At 53.4% G+C, this 8,897-nt stretch overlaps 1 long non-coding RNA gene across 1 annotated transcript; it reads left to right on the forward strand.

Annotated features, from left to right (window-relative positions):
* The first annotated feature begins 6,044 nt into the window (after positions 1–6,044).
* Positions 6,045–7,357, forward strand: LOC131402545 (uncharacterized). Its single transcript, XR_009218760.1, has 3 exons — positions 6,045–6,092; positions 7,049–7,118; positions 7,342–7,357. It is a non-coding gene; the product is annotated as an uncharacterized LOC131402545 (long non-coding RNA).
* Positions 7,358–8,897: the final 1,540 nt, after the last annotated feature.

Consider the following 8,897-nt stretch of genomic DNA (forward strand, 5'->3'; position numbering starts at 1 on the left):
TCAGGAGTCACCATTGAATGACAACATTGATGGGAGGGTCTCAGCAGTGACTGAATTCAGGATCTGGTGGTGTTTTAACCCGGTGCTTATCTTCTGGCTGTGGGTTTATGGTGATGCAACACAGGGAGAGGGGATGGTTCACTGTGTTCTTGGGGAAACCAGACCCATGAAAGAGAGGGAATGACGGTTTCCTTAAACAATGGATTCGTGGTGGGAAAAATTCGGCCTGGAAGAGACAGTCGTGTTCCTGGTATAACCAGAAGGAGTTGCCTCTGCATCAGCCAAAGCAGACTGCCCTTCCCCGTGCACTCATTTTATCTCGATGGGAGGAAGGAGGAGGAAGTCATGTAATGCTCTTCTGGATGTAAGATCTGTGATGGTAGAGACTGTACTAGGAGGTTCTGAAAGGCCTCTCTGAGGCATTTCAGACCTTTGCTGTGACCAGAATGACAAGTGTAAGCACCCCTGTGTATGTCTGGGAACAGTTAGTGTGTCAAGGAGAAGACTCCCTGGTGCAGAGACTCACAGGAAGAAGCGAGTTTGACCAGGGAAGGTCAGAAATGTGGCCAGTGTGGCTGGAGGGAGTCTGAGAAGAGAGAGTGAGGGGAGAGAGGAGGGTGATCAGGCTGGATCCTGGGACATGGTAGACTGTTACTTTCTGTTCCTTTGTGACAACATTACTCCAAAACCTGCCACCTATAAAGTACAAATATTTAACATCTCACAATTTCTGTGAGCCAAGCATCAGTCATGGCTTAGCTGGGTGCCTCTGCCTCAAAGTCTCTGTGAAGCAGCGTTGTGGTCTCAACAGGGCTCAACTGGGGGAGGATTCCCACCCAAGATCACTCCCATGGGTTTTCTCAGGATCTATTTGGACTGAGAGTCTGAGCTCCTGTCTGTCTGTTGGCTGGACACTCCCTCAGTTCTCTTCTATGGAGCCTCTACATAGTGCAACTGAAAACATCAGCACTTGCATTCCCAGTTCTGGTGATTTGATAGAGAGTGAGAGCGAGAGAGAGAGAGATGGAAACAGAAGGAGGGAGGTAAGTAGGGAACCCAAGTAAGCCAGTAAGTAGGAAGTGACTGATGTTTTGTAATTAAAATTTTGAAGTGACATCCCATCACCTTGGTTGTGTTTTGTTGTTCATAAGCCAGATACTTACCACTTAGTGATGACAAAAGGATGTGCACTTCAGGAGGCAGTGAGCATTGCGGCCATTGTGGAGGCTGCCCACCCCATAGGCCAACGTGAGACACTTGGGACTGATTCTGAGTAAAACAGGGGACCGTGGAAGGGTTAATGCCTGTGGATCACAATGTCTGAATTTCCTCTAATTTCAACCCCTTCAGGATGCAGACCTGAAAATGAGGCCCAGAGGGGCAGTGACTTTCCCAAGATCACACATCTGGAACCCAGAGAAGTTCTGACTGGTATTCTATGTGATGTCCTACTCCTTCTTGTACTTCCTCCATCTCTAAATGTTTACATTAGACACATGTGACACCAACCCACAGGTGTTGTACGTATTATCACATGTACCCTGACACGGTCCATAGGAAGCTGTTTTTAACCCAATCCTCATTGTGCAGCTTGGGAGACTGGACAGATCTTGAGAGGCACAGCAGCTTTTCCAGGACACAGAACTAGTAGGAAAAAAGAGGTCTGACTTCAACTCTGTCTCCTCAAAGCTAGCCCCCTGGATCCACTCCCAAGGAGCTGTGGGTAGGGTGGTGATGGGTATTTGTGTACAGTGATGGAGATGACATGGGCAAGCAGGGAGAGCAGTCAACAGCCTAGAGGGGCTTTGGGTGGGTCTGATTGAATGAAGGGGCCATGTAATAGAACCTTGAAGAAGTGACCTCACTTCCTTGGTGACAGCCCCCAATAGAACTTAGAACTTTGGTAACCAGGCACCCACTTTGTAATCACAGCCTCCTTTCCAGTTCATTTGAGTGGAGACACTCGACAGAGTAGGATGTTCTCATGTTGTCCCGTGACTTTCCGAGGCTCTGGCCCCCGGAAAACCCAGAATGAGAACATGTTAAGTTGCTTTAGACATTGGCTCAGCCCTCACCTCGAATGTGTGTGGCCTTTTGGCACGAGGAACCATCAGGTAACAGTGTGGGCCAGGGCAGGCCACTCTAGATCAGGCCAGAACTGTGATCCCAAAAGGACAGCCCCACACCCCTTAACACTCATTGTGTGTGTGGGGGTGGGGGGAGGTGGAGTTAGGGAAGCTGGGCATGAGGAGGACCCAGCCTGGGCAGGAGCAGGAAACTAGATGGTGGGAGTCAGGCAGTGTGTCATGTTCATACTCAATGTCTTGGCTGCAGGAGAGTCAGGTGAGTGCTGGGGACCAAGTTCCTCTATCTGCATGTGAATCCCGGGTCCTCAAGGTGTCCTCGCATTCCTTCCCTGGTGGTGTCTATGCAGATTCCCCTCTGTGCCTGATCTGTGGCGGGGTTTCCCCCTGTGGCAAAGTCCAGGCAGGCCCCGATCCCTCCTGGCCTGACTGCTGGGCACTGTCACTGCAGAGTTGCACTCAAGAGATGGTCGAGGAGCTGGTGGATGGTTTCCAGTTGACCCTCTCCCTGGAGAGAACACAAGTGCACCAATCCATCAACGACCAGGGCTGCTCTGAGGTGAGTGTGGATGAAGAGGGGTCTTCACACCCAGGACTCTGAGATAACCAAGGCAGTGCTAGAATGCAGACTTAAATCTGAGAACCCCCTGGACTCCCCACCACCAGAATTTTCTCACTAGAGTACCCCACAGCCCCACTCCCAAAGGAATCTGGACCTCCACTCCTCCCCACCAGCTACACAGGAGGGTAGAAAGTCACCTCAGTCCTCCTGGTGGTTCACTGTGATATCACTGACTGTATGTCCCTCCTCCTCTCCCCCAGTGTGAGGATGAGTTCACTGTGAATTTAAATGAGGCCTGCAGGATGCGTGCCCTCCAGGCAGCGTGATGGAGAAGCTGACAGAGTCCATGGCACCAGCTTTCCTGAGTAGGAACATGTCCAGCTTCACCACCTTCATGATCAACTACTCGGCCTTAGACACATCCCACCGGGTCCTGGACCAGCTGTTTACTAGGTGAGTAACCACTCCCTCCTCTGCACAGTGGTGACTCTGCCCACTGCCAGCTGTGTACCTTGGGCAAATCCCCACATCTCTCTGAGCCTCAGTTTGCTCTTCTGAAAAGTTGGGGGGGAGGATAAATTTCATGGTGATTTTGTAGGGACTAATGGGATCAGCAATGGCAGGTGCTTACCTGGTGCCTGGATCTGCAGAGAGGGCTGTGGACGTGCTGTGGTTGTCCATGGTGTTTATTTTTCTCTTCCCCGTGAAAAATAGTCTGCCTCACTGATCTCTAGGATGTGATTTTTCTGAGTGTGGAAAAGCACATGGAAAGCACCCTGTCAAGGAGTTGAGATTGCATCCAGCTGATCCTGATCCTTTTCCTTTGGGTAGCCAATTAAGGATCTCTGGGGCACCAGAGAGGCCCTAGGCCCACTCAAGTGTCTGGGATGGTCTGGCTGCACTTCATTCATTCAAGTGTGTATATTAAGTACCTACTACATGCAGGACTTTTGGAGACACTTAGTAAAGTCAGTGAATGAAGGACACACAATCGCTGTGCCTCAGTTGTCGTCTGAGAGTCAGACAGTGACATTAGACATCTTTCGCAGGTCCTGTCTTCCATGGAACATCCCAAGTGATGCCCTGATAGCCTCCTTTATAGCTGGAGGCATCTTCCCTTATTCCAGCCAGGAGGGCAGAGCACAGGCACATCTAAAAAAGTGAGTGGTCTTTGGGTCCAGAAGAAGGGCTTCCTGTCTCTACAGAACAATGTGTGGAGGGAGAGATGGGGGCTGTGGTTGTGGTAGGCCTGTCAGAACCTTGTGTCTCACACATCTTTTGATTCCCAAGGGAAGGCTGTGGTCTGGTGGCTTCCACTCCCGGAGGACAGGAGTCAAAGAGCTCTGGATGGGTGCCAGGACCCCTGGGAAACAGAGGGGTGGCTAGGCTGAGTTGTCTCCAAGAGACCCATTCCCATCACAGACCCATCTTAATCTGTCTCCCCTTCTCCATATCCACATCTTCTGACCACCACCTCCAGGCCCAAGACAGGAGGTCTGTGAACAACCCGCTCAAAAAATGGCCTCTGCTCAATCCCGTTCCACAAGTACATGGAGGGCTGGGCTGGGCTGTGTCCCGGCCCTTCAGGAGAAGAGTGTCAGCAGGAAGAGAGTCGCGACAGGCTCTGTGTTATACGTGCTGTATGAGCAGGGGCTCATCCCCAAGATGGGAAGGGGCAGATATCGGTGCCTTGCATGAGAAGTGTGGAGGGAAAGGCCAGGCCTCTGACTCTGTTGCCAAATTGTCTCCCCCAGTGCCATCTCTTCTCTGGTGGGAACCTTCCTGGACCCAGGGCAGGATTTCTGGGAACCCCTGCACTTTCCCTGCTTCAGGATGAAGCTGATATCTCTGCATCTCATCTCGCCTGGCTCGGAGCTGGGGACCACGCCTACTTTCTCCAGGTCCATCTGGAGCATCCAAAGCCCATTGAGGCAGATCTGGAAGGTGAGGAAACTGCAGTATGGGAAGATGATTTGCAGGGTCTTCAAAGGCTAGGTACCCTTAAAGGCAGTGGTGTCTTTCCTGGCTTTGACAGGGACCGAGGAAGTCAACTACTTGAGTGAAACTGTTTCTTTCTCCTGCTGCAGTATCATCTCCAGAGATCCCTCCAGTTCCAGAGCCAGAGCAAGGACCAGCTCCACGGCTAGATCCAGCTCCAGCTCTTGTTCCACCACCTGTGCTATAGCTGGAGCCAGTGTCACCTCCATCAGTCCCTCCAGGGCCAGAGCCACCACCAACATCAGCTCCAGCCCCAGTGCCAGCTCCTGAGCTGGAGCCAGCTGGACCATTAGCTCCAGGGAGAATCCTCCCTCCACCTGGAGAGATAACAGCAGAGCCAAACCCAGTCCCAGAGCCCACCTGCCGCTGAGATGTGACCAGCAAGAACCTGCTGAAGGAGGAGAAGCCTGACTTCTTGGAGTTCCTTCCCAGGCTAGTGGCAGAGCAGTTGACACTGATTGATGTGGTGAACAGCAGGGCGCTCACGGCAGGTGGGGTCGGCCTTCCCTGTGCCATGAGCTGCCCCACACCTGCCATTTCCTGATCCAGAATCCCATGATGTCGGTCCAGCTTCCCTGCTTACCCTCATGTGACCTGAGCAGCTTTCTTAACTCCCAAGCCTTTGCTGTCCTCATGTGGACAGTAGAGATGGACACTGAGAGCAGCTGCCATGCAGAGTGGCTATGCAGATGGACGAGGTGGAGCAGAGAGGAAGTTTGGCAGAATCTGCGCTTTGGTGGGGGAGGGGAGCACACTGAAGTGCTGTCTCGTCCTTGGGTAGTTCACTCATTTGACCAGGAGGCCTCAACAGCCTCAGCAATAATAAGCACCTCATGTGTTCATGACTGCAAGGCAGACAAACAAAGCCTGTTGGTTGTTGCTGCCTTGGGAGAATGTGCATCTGAAAGAGGAGTCAGACCCCAGGATGGTCAGAATGGGTGGGAGATGCCCCTACAGACGGTCAAGCAGGAGCCGAGTTCTGGTGCTTGGAGGAAGTGAGACTGGGCGGCGAACAAATGTCACTTCCCGGTGCCACAGTATCCGGTCCTGGGTCATCCTGTTCTGGGTACCCTCAAGGGACACAGGCAACACCCAGGGACTCCCACAAGCCTCAAGCCACATTCTCAGCTTCCTGAGCTCTAGCTCTCACCACTGACCCGGCCTGGGACTGGGGGCTGCGGACGCTGAGCTGGGCTGTGGCAGGGCTGGGTGACATGCCCTGTCCTCCCCAGGAGCTCTTCAAGAAAGTGATGCCCCACAACTTCCTGGACTCCATCTGGTCCCAGTGTGACAACAGGGGTAATGAACACCTGACACGCACCATCCATGCCACCACGACCCGCTTTAACAGAGTGGTCGAATGTGTCATCACCACTTGCATTGGGGATCTGAGCATGACAGCCTAGGAGAGGGCCAGGGTGGTGGAGCTCTGGATCCAGGTGGCCAAGGTAAGATGTGGGAGTTCCTGAGAGCTCCTCTCTGGAGTCAGGGGAACTGCCCCTTCTCCTTTCTCAGCTCTCATGTTTGAAGTCTGTGGTCTGAGTCTTTGCAAAATTATTAGGCCCCTCCTGCCAGTGCCTCGATGACCTGACTCCTGGTCCCAGTGGTGGGAATCTCACCCCTTCCTGGGCTCCTTCCTTACCTTGAGCTAAAATCCTCCTCCCTGGAAGTATTCTTCATCAGTTTCCAGCTGTGCCTTTCCCGGATTCCCTGAGTTACTGTCTCATCCAGGACAGGAGACGTCAATGAGGTGACAGAAGCCAGAGGAAGCAGGGCTCCAGTTCCCCCTCACAGCTCATTCTCTTCCTTTCCCCAGGAATGCCAGGGCCTGAGGATCCTTTCCTCACTCCATGCGATCCTCTGGGCTCTGCAGGTCCCCTCCATTCAGCGTTTAAAAGAGACATGGAGCTGGGTGTCCAGGTGGGTAGGCCTCTGTCCATTTGAGCACCACCTGGGTGGACCAGACACCCCCCACAGGGCTAGCATTGCCCTTCAGTCAGTTGGGACCTCCTGGGAGACAGCAAACCCTGGCGATAGGGTCTGACCTGGTTGGAGGCTTGGAGTCTTTCTGAAAACTTAGGCCAGTGGTTCTGCTTCAGGAATCAGTTTCCCTAAGTGACAGATCCTGGCTTGAGCCAAATTGAAGATTTTCAAGTGTTTTCAACAAAAGAACTCTCTGTCCACATGTAATTAAGACTGTTTAAAACACATCTGCTGAGAAGATAAGAGAATGGAGGCCCCAGGTGACAATAAGAGAGCCCCCTCCCCAGTCCCAGACACCTCAGGGCTCAGAGGACACAGTGAAAAGGCTCATCCAGGCTGTCTGGATCTTCTGGGTTTTCAAACAAAAGGGATTTACCCTCAAACCACTCCACAGTGTCTCTTTCCTTTTTTCCCTCCTCAGGAAGAACTGGACAAAACTTAAAAAGTTGATGAAAACAAGCCAGCGGGAGAGCAGGAAGCTGCTCAAGGAGGTGAGTGGAGGCTGGAGATCTGGAAGGAGGGGAGGTGAGGTGGGGAGGGACAAGGCAGGATGTGCTTTGGGAAGTTTTTCACTTAAGGTTCCCTGAGAAATAACGGTCTGTCTTGTCCAGCTTGACAGGAAGCGTGGGGTGTGAGCTGCAGGGGCAAGTGGGGACTGTTTGGGGAAGGAGGCCTTGGTCACGGGATACAATGATGTCGGCTGGACTCTTCCAGGAGGTGAAGAGCTGGCAGAATGAGCAGGTCTCTGGTTTCCATGTGGACCCAACAGCTGGCCCTCTTCCTTCAGGCTCGTGGGTGGATGGAGTGGGTGGGGGTTCCTTTCTTCCTCTAGCAGCCCAGCCTGTCCTCAGGAAGCCAGGCCCCTGCTGCTCCTACTGTCTTCACTGCACCTCGCAGGGGTGGGCACTCTGCATGCCCCAGGGATGGGCACTGTGAGGTCACACAGGTCTTGTGGACACAGGGGCTGCCCAGCCTTGGGCCAAATGGTGGATCTGGGACAGAACTGTGTGGTCTCTGGGACTGTGCACTCTAGCTAGATAGTGGTCACTGCTGACAAACCAGTGAGTCTCGCCCGGTGCCTTGTTGACAAGGATATGCCCCAGATGGCCATGAGAATTATCGGGGAACCTACAGATTCTTAATGGACCTTCCTGACAGGACGTTAGAAGCTTCCAAGTAAAAAAGGATGCAAATGTCACCATTACACAGTGCTGTGGTAACCCCCTACACTGTCAATCAGATGTGGCACAAGGGGGATCCTTCCTGAGTGAATAAAGGAGGAGTTCTGTACAGGGTCCATCATGAGGGGATCCTAGGGAGCTGAGGCCTTTGACATGGCCTCAGGTCCAGCGTGGTGTCAGAGAATCCCAGGGGGCTGGAAAACACAGAATCCACTTTGATAGGACCCCGAGACACCTTGTGCCTCCCAATCCATGGCTCAGGCTGACTGAGGGCCACAAGACACCCCGAGAGTCCAGAGGCCAGGACATTGGTCAGAAGTGTGTCTGGAGGAGGAGTGAAGGCCGGGGGCCAGGCCCTTTGGCTGGGAAGGGGGACGGTCTCCTCTGTGGGCCCCTGAGCAATTCATTGCCCCTCTGTGGGCCTCAGTCTCCTCATCTGGGAAACGGAAGTTGATGATCTGTGGTGCAAGTCTCATAGGGGTGATGAGGTACAAGGGGGAGACGAATGAGCAGGAGCTTTGTGCTTCTCCTCCTCGAGGGGTGGAAGGGAGAGTACTGATGACAGTCAGATGACACTGAGTCCTCAGGGCACCCTGGGAGGCATGGGAGTCCTCCTCACACTTTCCTGATAAGGAGAGAGGCTTAAGGGCCTGGGAAGGATTGAGAGCACAGAGGAGGGAGTGTTGGAGCTGGGAGTGATCTAGAATCAGAGCACTCTGGAATGGGATCAGCCATAGACACCAGATGTCCAGGGTCCAGGATCAGCGGCCTGGGAGACATGGGGAAGGGAGCATGGCCTCCCTGAGCCTGTGCTTGACCTTGCAGGAGGTGAACTCTGTGTGGGCCACCCTAGAGATGGATCCCCAGGGAGCCCAGGAGAGGCAGCAGCAGCAGGTGAAGGAGCCTGAGGGGGAGGGTCCAGGTGTTAGAGGAGGGGGTCTCTCTCCCCACGGCTTGAGGTCTCCTTAAGAGAGGAGTCCCTCCTCTTCCAGCCCAGCTCCTGGAACCCCAGAGCCTGAAATGACTGCCCTGGAAGTGACCAGGATGAGGCCTAGAAGGGCTGTACCCAGGATGGATTAGGGAGGGGAG

The sequence above is a fragment of the Diceros bicornis genome, unplaced genomic scaffold (assembly GCF_020826845.1).
Source record: "Diceros bicornis minor isolate mBicDic1 unplaced genomic scaffold, mDicBic1.mat.cur scaffold_145_ctg1, whole genome shotgun sequence".
NCBI classification, from domain to species: Eukaryota; Metazoa; Chordata; class Mammalia; order Perissodactyla; family Rhinocerotidae; genus Diceros; species Diceros bicornis.